Source organism: Zootoca vivipara, chromosome 7 (assembly GCF_965207765.1).
Source record: "Zootoca vivipara chromosome 7, rZooViv2.hap1.1, whole genome shotgun sequence".
In the NCBI taxonomy this organism is placed as follows: domain Eukaryota; kingdom Metazoa; phylum Chordata; class Lepidosauria; order Squamata; family Lacertidae; genus Zootoca; species Zootoca vivipara.
Genome location: NC_142590.1, coordinates 32,391,028 through 32,407,640, shown reverse-complemented (window position 1 = coordinate 32,407,640; position 16,613 = coordinate 32,391,028). Strand labels below are relative to the sequence as shown.

Below are 16,613 nucleotides of genomic sequence, written 5' to 3'. Positions count from 1 at the left end.
ATGATCTTAATATTCATGCTCTCTAAATTTCAGGTGCCAGTATCAGATACAAATGCTCTCTCATCTTCCAGACAATCAAGGACTTTCATCTTTCAATAGCGACCTAAAAAAGTAAGTTTGAAAAAGTAATGCTTCTTTGGCAATACTTGTAATGTATTGTGTTATCAAGGTTGAAATTGGTGCTTTATAGTTCTGAATTCGGTGTTCAGGCTGCTAAGGCCAGATGGTTTGAGCCATAAATCCTGGCTCTATTACACTGGCTTCCAATTAATTTCCAGATCCAATTCAAAGCTCTGATTTCAACCTATAAAGCCCTAAATGGCTCAGGACCGCAATATTTCAAAGACCTGCCTCTCATCATATGAACCAACCCAGACCCTGTGATCATCATTGGAGGCCCTTCTTCATATGCCTCCTCCATGAGAGGTCCGGAGAGGGGCAACATGAGAAAATGTATTTTTTTACAGTGGCTCCCCGTTCATGGAATGCTCACCTGGAGCCTTCATTTCATATCTTTAGGCACCAGGTGAAAATGTTTCTCTTCAACCAGGTGCTTGGCTGATGACCATTCTATGGCTTCTTAAATGTGTTTGTGGGAGGGGAGTTATTAGTTTGTTTTATTATGTATTTTGTATTCTTATTTTGTATTTTTCTGCTGTGAACTATCCCGGGATCTTTGGATGAAGGGCGGTATACAAATTTAACAATGAATAATAGTTATATTATTATTGAATTTATTAGCCGCTTTTTCATACAAAGTGACCCAAAGCTACTTCTGTATATATGATGGAAAAAGTTTGATTTGGCTTAACCATAAAAGCAGTATTCAAACATTTAAATACATACATTTGGCTTAACCCTAAAAAGCAGTCTTCAAACATTTAAATACAAACATGCATTCATACATATGGTTGTATCTAACAAAGTCATCCCTTTAGCTCAAGGACTTCAGCCTGTGAAGTGGAACTTACTTGCCCTCTCCTTTCCCCACATTCCCCCCTGCAAATCTGTTCTGCCCCCCCCCCAGCCCTCTTGAATAGACTGCCGGCTTGGCGCCACAGAGATGGCTGAAATTCCATCACAGCTGTTCGCACTGGTAATTAGAGGCTGAGATGGGAGTAATCAGCCTCCCAACCCCCCGCCCCAGTTTTTTTTTGGGGGGGCAGTCTCATCCACAGTTCGCCCAGCACCTGGCCCCAAAATCGGAAGGAATGAGGGGCTGGGGCGGGGGAGCTGGATGCATAGCGTAGGGCGTTTCCTGGCAACTCTCCAAAGCCCTCTGGAGGAGATTGGGGGGGGGCACATGGAGAGGTGACGGAGACCATGAGCAAATAACTTTGTTGGAGACAACCCACAGAAATTTAAATGGACTTTTTTGGTTTTGGTTTTTTTTTTTTAAAAAAAGCAGATGAATGCAAAAATAGGAGAGAATGGCTTTATGGATGAATAGGTGCAAAAGTGACATGGACCAGAAATAGTCTGATCAACCTGTTGCTTGGAAAATATTGTGAGTGAGCATAGAGAGCTTCCCCTCCCAGGGTTCTCTTTAAAGGTATCAGAGAAATAACAGGTAACCCAACAGAGCATCATGTCAATTGCAATATTGCATTAATCATCATAACAAATAAATATACCTGGATATTTGCTAATTAAAGGTCCTTTCTGAGCTTAGCAGAGTATGAAACACAAGAGATGCAATAAAATTAATGGAAGAAATACACACAAGTTCATCCCATTTTGTTTGCTTTGTGGTGCTGCAGTCCCCTGAGTTGGCAATTTAATTGTGTTTTGAATAGCAGACCTAAAAATTTCCCTCATTTCCTTGTAAGAGAAGTCAGAAGCACAGCTGTCACGCTCTTGACAATTTCCAATTTGTGTTGAGTTATTTGCTTCTTATTATGCACAGAGTATGACATGAACAAAACATCCCTTTAACTCCTTCTTGGGAATCTTCACCTAATACAATAAATTTACAGAATATAAAATCAAGGCCCCAATTCAGGAACTTTCATTTGCATGAGCAATACCCTCAGCTTTAAACACTTTGTAGGCCTCACTAATCACCTGAATTTTCAGTGTTGCTGAAGCAAATGGAGTTCTCTTTTACACTTTCCTTCCTTTGATTACAAAGCAAAGTTAAATTAGAAATCAGTATGACAAACCAACTTTTCATTTAGATCAAAAATCAAGCTAGGAAGATCAAGCATACTGTAGGTGGTATTTCATCTTATCATATTAAAACAGTTTCCTCAATTCACTACATAATCTGGACTGTTGTGACTTCTTAAGCAAGCAGAAAATTATGCAAATCTGCTTTCCTTCATATGAACTTCAAGCTTAATAAATCATATCCAGATTGTACAAATGCAAACACATCAGATCTACAATGCATCTGTTTTATTTTTTTAAATGTAATATTAGAAAGGTAATTAAAAGTAAGTAAATGAAATATTCATATTTCTTCTGGTAGATAGGATACAGCAGCTGCTAAAAGACAAACTTCAGTGCCTGACACCCACAACCTGTTGACACCAGACCTTTTGTCTTCATAGAATCAGTGGGGCTTCTCTGTCCTGGTATTGCCAAGCAGTCACAAGATTGGCTTATTCCCAGAACTGAAGGATACAAATCTACAAAATAAAAACCCAGCAATGCTGTTTTAGCACTAATTGCACAGAGCTGTGACTTAAAAATACATAAAATACATATTTTGAGAAGGGTTTTTTTAAAAAACAAAAACAAAAAGTGCACATTTAAATGCTTATCCCAATGTATACATGTTAATGCAGAAACAGGACAAAATGGACTTCTAGGTGCATACATATGGATATGACTAAAAATAAATCTTCAAGCCACCAAACTTGTAGGCCAGCTAAAGCGCAAAGCCAGCATCTTTTTCACCAGCGTGATTGCTTACTGTTGCTGTTAATTATGCACCCTTCACCCTAAGGTGGGTTACAACATTAAAACACAATCTTAAAAGGTACCCCTGACCCGTTAGGTCCAGTCGTGGATGACTCTGTGGTTGTGGCGCTCATCTTGCTCTATAGGCCGAGGGAGCTGGCGTTTGTCTGCAGACAGCTTCTGGGTAAGTTGGGTCCTGAGAACATAACTATTTATTTATTTATTAAATTTATATACCGCTCTATACCGTCAGGTCTCAGGGTGGTTTGCAAGAAAAAATCAGAAAATAAAACCACAAAATAGATAATCAAAACAAAAACAACCCAATAACCCCCCTCCCATCTGTCTGTCTGTCTGTCTGTCTATCTATCTATCTATCTATCTATCTATCTATCTATCTATTGCACCGAGCCAGCTTTTAGTTAGTGCAGTATCTGTATATTAAAGTATATAATCTTGGGAAACTGTTAACCTGAATTATATTTCTAATAATGTTTTAAATTGCATATCAGTTGCATATTGATTTCAGTGTACAGTATGCTTCATTGACTTTAATAGGACTTGTTTCAGAGTAGACATGGTTGGAACTGCAGCCTAAGATAGCCACCAGACCCAATAGAAGTGGCTTGTTCCTGTTGCTACCTTCCCATGACCAGCTATTCTGTGTTGAACCAAATAAGTTCAACTGTGTTGAACAAGTAAGCCTGGTTTCCTTTCATAGTATTCACGAGTCTCCTGTTCCACATATTATCCTCACAACACTGAGAAATAGACTGACAGTGAATAAGGCCAAGGACACCCAGGGAGACAAGTGGTGATTTTAACCCTGGCTTCCTACACTCTCGTCCATTTATTATCCTTCCACATTTTGGGAAAAGGCATAGAAGTGAATAAGTCAAGGTATAGGGGATAATATTTTTTCGATAGGGCTGATAGTTTGGGGGAGAGCTGGTTAACAGCTCTGTGTATCACTTAAGACTAACCAATTCATGCTCCAGTGCTATGTGGGAGCCATTGCTATGGAATTTAATGGGGCTTACTTCTGAGTAACGCCTGGTTATAGTGATGCCAGGGACCCCTTCTAGAACAAGCTTAGACACTTTTCATTTCAGTTATGCACTCAGTACTTTAGTATTCACACTTTTGCAAGGGAGGAGGATGGGGAAAAAAACCAGAACTTGGTCCTACCCATGTGACTTCCTTGATCCGACTCATGTGGCCTTATTGGCCCGGCCTACATGACCTCCTTGGCCACAGGTGACCCACCAGTTCCACATCGTCTGAGGCCTAAACATATTTTAGCTCTTGAATGTTCATTTTCTGCAACATCTATATCTGTTAATTAGGCTGTTGGCAGTAATGCACTATGTTGAGAGACATTTGGGTTAGATCTCTTCAATTTCAAAGAGCTGTGCTACTTCCCATCCCTTTATAATCATTCTCAAATTGGAAAACATACGGATATGTTATTCTGAAGAACCCTAAAAGTATTCAAATTAGATGCGAAGGTCAAGTGACTATTTGTTAAATAATGATTAAATATAGCAGAACCTAATTCTGCTTAGCTTAAAATGATGCCTGGAATGAGAATTTATTATGAGAACATCTTGGTGTCGGTTGTGGGATTGTGACTGCCTTGGGGCTAAATCAACCTTAAGGAAGTCTGGCTATTAGGAAAAGAAAGAGAAAGAAGCCTAAGAGACCAGATGCTAGTTCATTTTGTAGCTTGCCAAATCTCTGAGGCATGATCTATTGGAATGTGTTGCCATCTGGGAAGTCCACTAGGCACAGACTCCTTGTCTTGACCTGTGTGACCTCTCCAGCTGTTCCTTGCTTTTCTCTATCTGTATACAGTATATTAATTAATACCCCTTTATCAAACCTCCCTGTCAAACAAGTGGCATCAACAACAGTACTACCGCACTAAGAGACAAGACACTTAGCCATGCTGTCTTTCCAAACTCCACATTAAATCATTTAAAAGCTTTTGGAGATTCATGGAGAGTCATGGAGGGATGCATTTGTCCTCCAGGCCCAAGGTTCTTCATTCCGACCTGTATTAGAATGGACGAATAAGCTAACATCAAACTTGATGTTTGATGTTTTCAAATGTTTCAGGGGAATTCATCTCTGGGCTGTAGTAGGAAGCCTGGGGGAGGAGGGGAATCTCCAAAATCACATGGTGATTCGTGATATATTGCCAGTTCTAATATAGTGGTACCTTGGTTTGCATACGTCTTGGTTTGCATACGTCTTGGATTACAAACACGTCAAACCTGGAAGTGCATGTCCCGTGTTGCAACCTTTTGGGGGGGATTACAACCCATTTCTTTGGATTATGAACCAATTTTTTTTGGAGGCCCCATTGGCGAAAGCGTACCTTGGGTTACAATCTGTTTTGGTTTACAAACAGACCTCCGGAAGAGATTATGGTTGTAAACCAAGCTACCACTGTATTATGAAACAAGTATCACGATGTGAACTTCAAACCGGTGTTGGACGATATACTGATATATCACCCAGCTTTATCACTGGCTTTACTTTGCACCCTTCTTGAGTGTTTTCGCCTGCCTGGAATGCTCTAAGAGTGTCTCTTGCTTGTCTGTACAGTGGTACCTCGGGTTACAGATGCTTTAGGTTACAGACGCTTCAGGTTACCGACTCCACTAACCCAGAAATAGTACCTTGGGTTAAGAACTTTGCTTCAGGATGAGAACAGAAATTGCATGGTGACGGAGCGGCGGCAGTGGGAGGCCCCATTAGCTAAAGTGGTGCCTCATGTTAAGAACAGTTTCAAGTTAAGAACGGACCTCCAGAACGTATTAAGTTCTTAACCCGAGGTAGCACTGTATATGGAGGATAGGCATTTGCCTAGGTACTAGCCTACTGTACGGATCTATTAATCAACTAAAATCTTAATTATTGGCTTAAGAAAAAGAGGCACAATAAATATCTCGGCATTAAATAAAACTCTCCACCATGGATCACTTAACCATTCTTCCTGCAAAGGAATAGCTGCCTGCATTGCATCATAAGGCATATACAAACAATTATATGTCTTTGTGGAAAAGGGCTTGCAACTGTTACAATATAGGCTTAGCACAGTGGGACTCTACCCTAGTTGGTATTTTCCAGATGATAATGAAAGACAAATAATATATAATAAGCACTTATGCCTATTTTCCTGATAAAAGCAGTACCTAATATTTGCTGGATAGACTATTCAGCTTTGGAATTGCAATTCAGTTGCAAGTGATAAAGTGCAGTCATTATGTGCTGTGTTCAACATTGCTACCTTACATTATTTAGCAGATATATGTAAAGATGAAGTAAAATTTAGCTTAGATGTAGGCTGCTGAGTCTGCTAATGACATCTTTGTTGCAATAGCTGAAATAGAGAGGGAAATGTTGGTGTTAACGTGTGTTATATTAGAAGAATCTCTCCCCCCCCCCAAGGCCTCAGGTTTGGAGAAGGTATAATTGCTATGTAGTGAAATAAGACCAATCCTTAAAATAAGTAATGAAGGAGAGAAGGATTTTGATGAAGCACTATCTTGTTATCATTCAGAGTGCAAATTGTTTTATCTTCAATTAGTGAATTCTGCTATTGGTAAAGATAGATCACATATAGGCAAGCATGCCATTTTTAGTCCTTGGGGGAAGAGTGCCCTTGCTTTATTAAAGGAAGAAGCTAACAGTATTAGTTTTCATATCTTCCTGGCCAGGAGGTTATTATTGTCTAGGGATCTAATTTCTTCTGGATGGTTCTGCCCAACCACTGTGGACTCACGGTGTTGCACATCACTTTTACAAGGAAATCAGCACATTTTGCCTGCCTGATTTCAGCACTCTGTTCCACGGACAGGATATAATAGACAATATACTTTAAATGAAACTAGATTTAGAGATCCAGATTTCTGAGGACCCTGCCAAATGCCATTCCTTGGAAATAGTCGATATGAACCTAATGAAGCCGAAATTTGACAGTCCTCTTGAAGAAACCTCAACCGAGTCTGCTTGTGTTTGTTATTGTAAGAGTCATAGGTCCCCCAAGAAAGATTGATTTATGCACATTTAAATCTCATTCATGCTACAATCTCTCCTTTATGATTGACATCAAATTTGATGACAAAAGCAGCATGGTTAGAGCCAAGCCTTGAAAATGAAATGTTTTTCACAAAGTATAAATGCATACTTGTCAAGTATCTATTCCTACTCCTAACCTGCACAATCTTAAAATTTGTAAAGCTGTGTTACATAAAAATATTTAAACTGGAAAGATACCGGTAACTTTTAAACATCATTTTTGGTGATGAATAAAAGAAAACAAACTGCCCTATTACTATCTACTGAGAAAAATAATTATCGCCCTAAATGGCACGGTATCTGAGTACCCTGAGAAGCACCTCCTTCTACATGGTTTCCCCCCCATATGTTCAGCATGTGAGGTCTTGCTTAAGATTCCTTGGCTATCTGAGGTGGAATGGGTGCTGACAAAATGCAGGGCATTTTCTGCGGTGATGTTCACCCGGTGGAATCTCCTTTTTGTTGAGGATCTGGCTATCTTTGACACTATATGCTTTCAGGAGCTTGATCAAACCAGGTTATGTAAAAAAAGCCTTTAGCGGAGCATTTTTCACTCCCCCCCCCCCCATTTGTCCATACATTATACTTTGGCCTTAGGACTGGCTGATTTGCTGTTTGCAGGAATTTCTGGCTTCCTATGTATTATTCCTATGTATCATGAGAAGAGAAAACTCATTGGGAAAGATGGAGGGCACAAGGAGAAGGGGACGACAGAGGACGAGATGGTTGGACAGTGTTCTCAAAGCCATCAACATGAGTCTGACCAGACTGTGGGAGGCAGTGCAAGACAGGAGTGCCTGGCGTGCTCTGGTCCATGGGGTCACGAAGAGTTGGACATGACTAAACGACAACAACAAATGTATTATTGTATTATTATGAATGCTGTTTAATGTGGGTTTCATTTTATGTTGCCTTACATTTTATTATTATAAGAGACCCAGGGTTCTTTTTAAGGGTGGGCAGGATATGAACTTTTAAAATCATGCATACATATACATACATACATACATACATACATACATACATACATACATACATACATTGCAATTATTAATGCAAACCAATTACACAACACATGACTTTTTCAAAGGTGTTTTTATAAACACAAAATAACCCAATTAGTTTGATTATAAATCACGAATATTAAAAGAACCACAGACTTCTGTATTTGGACTTAGTCAAGGGGTAAAACTTAAGAAGTTCATATGCAGGGACTGAAACAGACAGAGGATAGCTGACTGAAGGTCAGAACACATTTTTTCAAAGTAAAGACAGAGGACAACAAACTCTGCATGTCAAAAATGTTTCTTAAGAGGAAAGATTGGAGGATAACGGAGTTCTGAAGTCCCAATCGAGCCCAACAGATAAAATCTCTAAATATTATACTTTAGTTGAGGATTTATGACTTTTTAGAAGCTGGACAACCGTCTGTATAAAAGCACTGAATTAGAAAGTGTTGGCTCGAGATAGGAGACCTAATCTACTCAGAAAGTGTCACAACAGAATTACGAGTGTTTACACCAGATGAAAGTGTGTCAAAACAGAAAAAACCCACACTCTATAATTTATGGTTTCAAGGCCAAAATATGATAATTGAAACAGTGACCTTGGGAGAAGATCAAAAGATGGAATGCACAAAAGACCTGAACTGAAGAAACCTAGAATTGATATTCTTCTATAAGTTTCTATTCATTTATCATGACTCAAACCAACAACTTGATTGATCAAGTTCAAGTAAAGTAATTCAGAAAAGGAAGGCATGCCAAGTCAACCATATAAGCAAGGAGAAGGAAGAAAAGAAGGAAAGTGGGGGAAGAAATATCCCCCCCTCAAAAAAAGAACATTTTAACATTTAAAATTTGGTTTAAAATATAGGCAGATGATGTTCATATACTGTATATATAAACAAATGCAACCCGGAAATTCCCCCTATATTTTTTTGTTTCAGCACTGCACACAAAAATATAGTAGAACCTCTACTTACAACCGCCTCCACTTGTGGACGTTCCAAGTTGCAACCACGGCAAACCCAGAAGTAACTGGCGGGTTTGCCACCGTTCGCACATGCGCAGAAGCAGACAATTGCCCCCCTTGCCTGCGCACAATGGCGCCTCTCCCAGCGACCTGTTTCACCATAAGGACGGGCCTCCGGAACGGATTGTGGTCGTGAGTAGAGGTTCCACTGTAATGGTATTCAGGGACTGGTCCAGAACTTGTTAAGGCATGAGTTCAAATGAAATATATTCTGTCTTTCTTCAAATTACAAGTCTTGAATGGAGTCTTTGTGATGAGAAATGGAGGTATTTAGGTCCATGCACCCCTGTACCAGTAAGATTGGTGCTAATTTATTAGCCTAATCTACAGGCTATTTGAGCTAATGTATTTGAACTTCAGCCATCATACTCTCCAAACTCAATCACGGTAAACTACATTAAATCCAAATACTTCATATTACCGGTAGGCTATGTATGAGATAAGGTACCCATGCTGAGCAGCTGAAGAAAAAGTCTAGATAATTTTCACTGAAAGTTTTGCATCTTCAAAAAAAATTTGGTTGGTTGGCATCTGTCTGTTTCGGGGACAATGGAAGAGTGCACCATTGTACCTGAAGACAAACGGACTTCACGCCTGTACCACCATTTTGTGATTGATGGGCCCAAGTAATATTTATTTTGGTCAAGCGGGCCCTGGGGTGCAGAGTCTGAGAACCTCCTATCTAGTCAGATTTGACAGAATACTTAACTCAGACTATTACACATTTAATATTTGAAACACCAACCAGACTTTTCATATGGAGACTCTTGGGAACTCAATGCATAAACACTGGTTCCTGCTGCTGTAAGAAGTCATTCTGTGCTTGAAACACAATTAACATCTAAAAACCTTGCGATTCATTTCTACCCAGTAACAGATCATTTACAAATCAGCCCATCTGAAAAAGTAAATCTCACTAATATGGCTACATTGAGGCATATCACACACTTTAAAGATGTTGGATTAACTGTGACTTAATTTTTAAAAATTGTACTGTGCTATCAGGCACATACAGGTACCCCAAAGGTCGTAATTTTGAATATTGGTATAATCTGATGCAGAATGAAAGAGTGAAATGTCAGGCTGGGGGTGGGTAGGATTGGTTGTTGTTGTTGTTGTTGTTTAGTTTGGCTATGCTTGCTGATCCAGACACCTAATGGCTGCTGAATATGCATTTGGGATGGAGGCATACTGGAAATCTGTTGTTTGACCAGTATCCTTTATAATTCTTTGAGGAGGGCTACCTATTTCATTTGGAGCTAATATTTGGTAGCTCAGCCAGGAATTTATGGTCCCGTTGTTAGGGTTCTTCCTCGCCATGTCATATTCTAAAGGGGGCTGGGTTTGGAGCTCTGCATCTATACATTTGAAGGTTCCATTGGTGGCTCTCTTTTCAGCTATACATTTTGGGGAGAGAGCTAACAGGTACAAGGTTTGATTATGTATTATTATTATTTCTTCTACTTTTTGTTGACCATGCTGGTGTATTTTAGTCAACCTAGACTGTAATTTCATCAGTTTGCTAAGTATACCTATTTGCTCTTTGTCCGGTAATTTGGTAAAGTTACTTAGCAGGTCTTCTTCTTCTGGGACAATCCAATCTGCTGGGTCGAGGACGGGGAAGTATCCCATCAAGTTAAGTCAAGTGGAAAACCCTAAACTGGGGTGTTCTAAGGATGGAGCAGGGTTGAGCCAGGCTGGGACCTACTGGACCCTGAGCTAGTCTCACAGCCGCCAGAGGCCAGCAGCTGGCCCATACCCAGCATAGAGATCAGAGAGCCCAATCATCCTCCCCCGCCCCCACTTTCCGCCATGGCTGCCAAGAATGGCAGGGCTGCAGATATGCTGGGGAGTGGCATCACTCTGTTACTCCTCACAGACCTGTCAGAAGCACACATTTTGGACAGCGACCTTTCACCACTGTGTTGAACTAAAGATTTGTGAGATGGGAGAATATTACACCAACTGCCCCCCAAATTCATTCTGCTTGAGCACAAACAACCATTCTTTCATCTTGATTAAGTGAAAGTACGTTAAACTGACTGTTTGAAATTATGAATTTTCTACCGTGTATATAAATATAGCACAGGTATAGTAACACTGGCCTGATCAATTGCTTTGAGAGTGGTTTTGAGCCATAAGACAAATTTGGCTCTCAGATTTATGGCTACTTGCTTCTCTGTACATGGCATAAAAATGAAAACAATGAATAGTCAAATTCTATCATGGTATAATGAGAATGTATTATCCCATAAAGTTCTGCAGGTAAGGTACATACATCAAACCCTCATTTTTAAATTTTCTACAGCTGCACTTTGCTCAGATTGTACAGACTACGCAGTAAATTTCACATGATAAGTGTTTTGTCAGATTTTATCTTTCCTTACCCACAAAGCAATTTTTATTTACATTCAACATCCACACTCACTATGGCCTAAAATTACTGTCCTAGAATGTCAGTAATAAAAAAAGTTCCTTCTAAGTTCAGTTTTAAAATATGGAATGGAAGAAATAGGGAATGAATGTATGTATGAAAAAATTGAGGCAATCAATAAAGGCATGAAATTACAAAGTCCTGCAATTTCAGTTTTTATTTTCTGCCCTTTAACCAGTATCCTTAAAGTAAATTTTCTGCCCTTGACAATATTGTTGGAAAGTCACATATATTGGTAGCCTCTTAGGTATGTGTTTTTCTGACACCTGGAGTCTCTGGAGTGAAAAAAGGCGAATATTTGTTACACCAGTTGCATGTTTGTGGGCAATTTTACTGCAGATTTTGAAAATATTTATGGTACTATTCACTTCTATTAGTAAAAATAAAACTGCATGAATAAGTACGTGCCTAGATAAAACAAAGCTAAACCTTAAATTTATGACAGTAGCACTTCCCCATCAATCCAACTTAACCAAACAATTTGTTGTGGCTCAGTTTGTATCAGTGGTACACAACTGTAGATTTATGCAGTGGTTCTGTTTGGTTACAACCCAATGAATGTATTGTAAATATATATTTAGGAAGGCATAGTGCTTGCAATTTCTATAAACATTCTATATTCACCAGTTATTTTGAAAAGTAACTAAATATGGAATTCTTATCTATTAAATGCCATACCAATTGTGTTTTAGGAAAGCTGATTGAGGCAAGAGCAGGTGGTGTGCCTTGTCAGAAAAACTAATTTTTGTTTTAAAAAGGGTACATATGTCAAATTTCATCTGCTATAATTAGACAGAAGGCTTGGTTACTGCTGTATGTTGAGCTTTTGACAAGTTAAGAGCCTCCAGATTATTAAACTAAATTGACTTGGCTTGTTGACTGAAAGCTGAGATAACATACGCTGCATAGTAACAGAAATCTTCAGTGGGAAAAGTTGTTCTCTCAATAAAATTTTAGTGACACCATCATAAATAATGTTGAATTGGACATCTGAAGTCATACCAAAATGTAGTTTGAATTTTTCTCTCAAGGTATTATCCATTAAAGTAAACTCAGTTGATTAAAATCATGATCATCTCAACAGTCTCTAGAGATCTAGTGGCTGCATTTCATTCACAAAATAAGGGGATTCAAACTATGTTCCATGTCAGTCAAACTACATCAGAAAGGGATTGTAATTTATAGTTCACAGGCAATTATTATTATTTAAATAAAATAATCTCAATAAGCACTCTTTTTGAATAATAAAAAGCTCCAGGGACAATGCTGTAGGGCTTCACTTATTTTTGAATGAAAGGTCACTGGAAACATGGGGCGAGATCCAATGTAATGTTAGTGTAAGAAGTTGAAGAGTTGACATGGTTGCACATCTGGTACAACATGTGATAATACAAGCTCCCCTGTCTCCAAGTATAACTCCAGCTGCACTATAGGTAAAGGACCCCTGGATGGTTAAGTCCAGTCAAAGGTGACTATGGGGTGCAGCACTCATCTTACTTTCAGGCCGAGGGAGCCGGCGTTTGTCCACAGACAGCTTTCCAGGTCATGTGGCCAGAATGACTAAACCGCTTTTGGTGCGACAGAACACCATGACAGAAGCCAGAGCGCACAGAAACACTGTTTACCTTCCCACCACAGTGGTACCTATTTATCTACTTGCACTGGTGTGCTTTTGAACTACAGTAGAACCTCGGTTTATGAACACCTCGGTTTACGAATTTTCGGTTTACGAACGCCGTGGACCCCTCTGGAACAGATTAATTCACTTTCCATTACTTTCAATGGGAAAGTTCGCTTCAGTTTATGAACACTTCAGTTTATGAACAGACTTCCGGAACCAATTACACCCATACTTCAGGTTACGTACACTTCAGGTTGAGTACTCCGCAAACCCGTCTGGAACGGATTAATCCACTTTCCATTACTTTCAATGGGAAAGTTCGCTTCAGTTTATGAACAGACTTCCGGAACCAATTGTGTTCATAAACCGAGGTACCACTGTACAGTACTAAGTTGGCAGGAGCTGGGACAAAGCAACAGGAGCTCATCCCATTGCATGGATGCACTATAGTAGGGCAAACCAAAACCATGTCCTCCAGATGTATGGAACTACAACTTCCATCAGCCCCAGCTAGCATGGCCAATTGCTGGGGGTTGGAAGTTGTAGTCCAAAACATCTGGAGGGCATGGGTTTGGCTAGGCCCGCACCATGTATTTCTCAAGCGCAAGACACTCCCAGGATTTGGCTGCTGCACAATGCCAAGAATAGGGATCCTATTAGCAGAATGGCTGTTGTACAAATAGTCTGCCAAAACTATATACATAAGCACAAGTGTCAGATAATGCTAGCATGTAAAACCAGTTTTCCCCAAAACAAACAGTGTTCTCTTGGAGCCCTTTTGGTTAATTGCAGGCATCTGCAAATCTCAGACCAGTTTCTTTCTGACTACTGCCCATCATCAATCAGTCCATCAATCAGTCAATTTCCTTCCTTTCTTTACATACACAAACCAGATTGCTGATCTCAGCTCCACACTGCCTGAATAGTGGCTAGGAAGACAGACCTGGAAACATTGTCCATATTTAAAGCTCCTCTGCTGCTATAATTTAATTTTCTATATTTTACATAACATATATATACTGTACATTATGGTAATTTCACATTAAAAAAATAAAATGTATGAACTATATATTAAAAGGGTTATAAATGAATCATGTACCAAAGGGAAATACATTAATATATTTTTATTGTGTGGGCGTTTTATAAAATAACATTTTAAAATGCCATTTTCCCACCAGACACCACACAGTAACTTCTCATTTCAATATATGCACCATCATTTGTAGCCGATTGCCCTCACACTACTTTCAAACCCAGAGTACTTTACCCTGTCAAAGCACATTTAACTGTAAATCCCTATTATAAGATACTACTTTTTCTAGAACTACAAAACAACAACAACCCAGCAACTCTATCTACTCCAACACAGTGGTTTCAACTTTAAATCAAGCCTTCAGCACTTGAAAACAACAATGGAAACATAAATGAGATTTATCCAATTTATTGCGAGTTGTACGGTATATTGGTAAGAATGGGACTGCATAATGAGAGTCAAAGTCCACCAAGGATGAAGACCTAAAGGGAAGAATGGGGTTGAAAAAAAACAGATCACTGTATACTCCCACAGTTGACCTCCTGTGAGTTCTTGTACAGCATGATACATATTAAGTTGACAGCAAATTATGCAGGTATATGATCCATGTTAGGAAAGGTAGCTCATGAGGGAGAAAGAAAGACGGGACAGAAATTCTGTTTTCCATTGTCTCCTGGCATGGCTTGGTCAGTGTCACATATTTTCCTTTGTATGTAAATATGGAATGCACTGACTTCTATTTTTTAGAGACCCTTTTTCAGAGACAGAGAAATCTGCAGGCTTGACTGCTTCAAGACAATGTTGGTATTTTAAAAATTCTTGGAAGTATTTCAGAGGTGAATTGCTTAGAAGACTCAAATAAAAATTCCAGTAATGATGACAGAAAAATGGGGAAACTGCACACTTTAGGACAGGTAATTCTCAATACCGTTGCTCATTATAGCCCGTTTTTATCAAAATGTAGAGAGTTGGCCATAGTTAATCTAACTAAATCTAAAACATGCAACGCACACTTGAGGAAGACATTAGGTCAACATAAACATTTCCCGACTTCATACTACCTAAAGGAAAACAAGCAATTATTTTTACGGCCTTTGCTATGCTTTAAATACTAATGATGATTTATAACCAAGGAGAAAAGAGGCTGATTTTCTTCCGTTTGCAAGATTAAAGATAGATAGATATTATCTTAGAATGAGATCAGAGAACCTACCCCTGAAAAAAAATTATTTAGACTGTTATTTTTTGCTTAGTTGTCATAACTACACACCCGGAATGATATGTGACAACCATATGGGGTTTGTCCTAGCTTTATTAACAAACAGATCTGAAACAGGCAGAGAAACAGCAGCTTCGAAGTATGGATGGTATAAATCTAGCCAGCTAGCAGAAACTGCTAACTGGCTGAGAAAGGGCAGTATTTGCCCCACACTTAATCTTCATTCTGCAGGCATGTGGGAAGGGCAAATCTAGTCCACCCAAAATGTGGCAGAATGGCATCTTTATACTTGAAACGTTTGATATGTCATCATTAGAAGTGTTGACCAACCTTTTCCCCATTTTCTCCCCTGAATTGTTCCACTGAACCTGGAATGCTGTGTGCAGGAGTTTTTGCTTTTTGCAGATGTAGGACCTGGAAATGGAACTCTACACACCCTGGGCATCAGCTTAAGATAACACAGTGCTGGAGAAAACTGACATTTTGCTTCACAAGATATAGGTCCATTTGTGGATCCCAGAGTCACCATCCGTACGTACTATGCTCTGCTTCTAACATAGATGAGATGAGAACTATGCGCCTCCAAGGCAGACTGAGGTAAGATGTTTAGAATTCAGGAATGCTTAATTATTACTTCTGATGATATAGTAATGTTATATAATTTATTGTGTGACTCATCCATCACACACACATCCTCTAATAGGTAGATATCTGAATGCTCAGGGAAACCCTGAGGTTTGCAGAAGTACCAAAACTCATAAAAGCCTTAAGGAGACACATAGACCCCCCCACAAAAGCTCAACAGTGGGGCTTGAACATGGACAGTGAACATCAGGAGCATGAAATGTTGGTCATCTGAGGGTGGGAGGGAGCAGGTGAAGAGAAGATACACTGCAATGTTTTCTTGCAGGTGTTGCAGGTGGTTTTAATATCTACATGCAGCCGCTGGGAGAGATCATCAGGGGGGTTGGGCTGGGTGTTCATCAGTATGCAGATGACACCCAGCTCTACCTCTCTTTCGAATCAGAACCAGTGAAGGCAGTGAAGGTCCTGAGTGAGTGCCTAGAGGCAGTTGGAGGATGGATGGCGGCTAACGGATTGAGGTTGAATCCTGACAAGACAGAAGTACTGTTTTTGGTGGACAGGAGGCGGGCAGGTGTGGAGGACTCCCTGGTCTTGAATGGGGTAACTGTGCCCCTGAAGGACCAGGTGCGCAGCCTGGGAGTCATTTTGAACTCACAGCTGTCCATGGAGGCACAGGTTAATTCTGTGTCCAGGGCGG

At 39.6% G+C, this 16,613-nt stretch overlaps 1 protein-coding gene and 1 long non-coding RNA gene across 3 annotated transcripts in view; one reads left to right on the top strand and one right to left on the bottom strand.

The window, feature by feature from the left end:
* LOC132592434 (uncharacterized) overlaps nt 1-113 on the top strand; it is an 84,551-nt gene extending 84,438 nt beyond the window's left edge. The window contains exon 3 of the long non-coding RNA XR_009557889.2: nt 34-113. This is a non-coding gene — a long non-coding RNA (uncharacterized LOC132592434). The remainder of the gene's footprint in view (nt 1-33) is intronic.
* The window catches only part of NEGR1 (neuronal growth regulator 1), a 438,504-nt gene that overhangs the window by 15,067 nt on the left and 406,824 nt on the right, over nt 1-16,613 (bottom strand). The window lies entirely within an intron of this gene.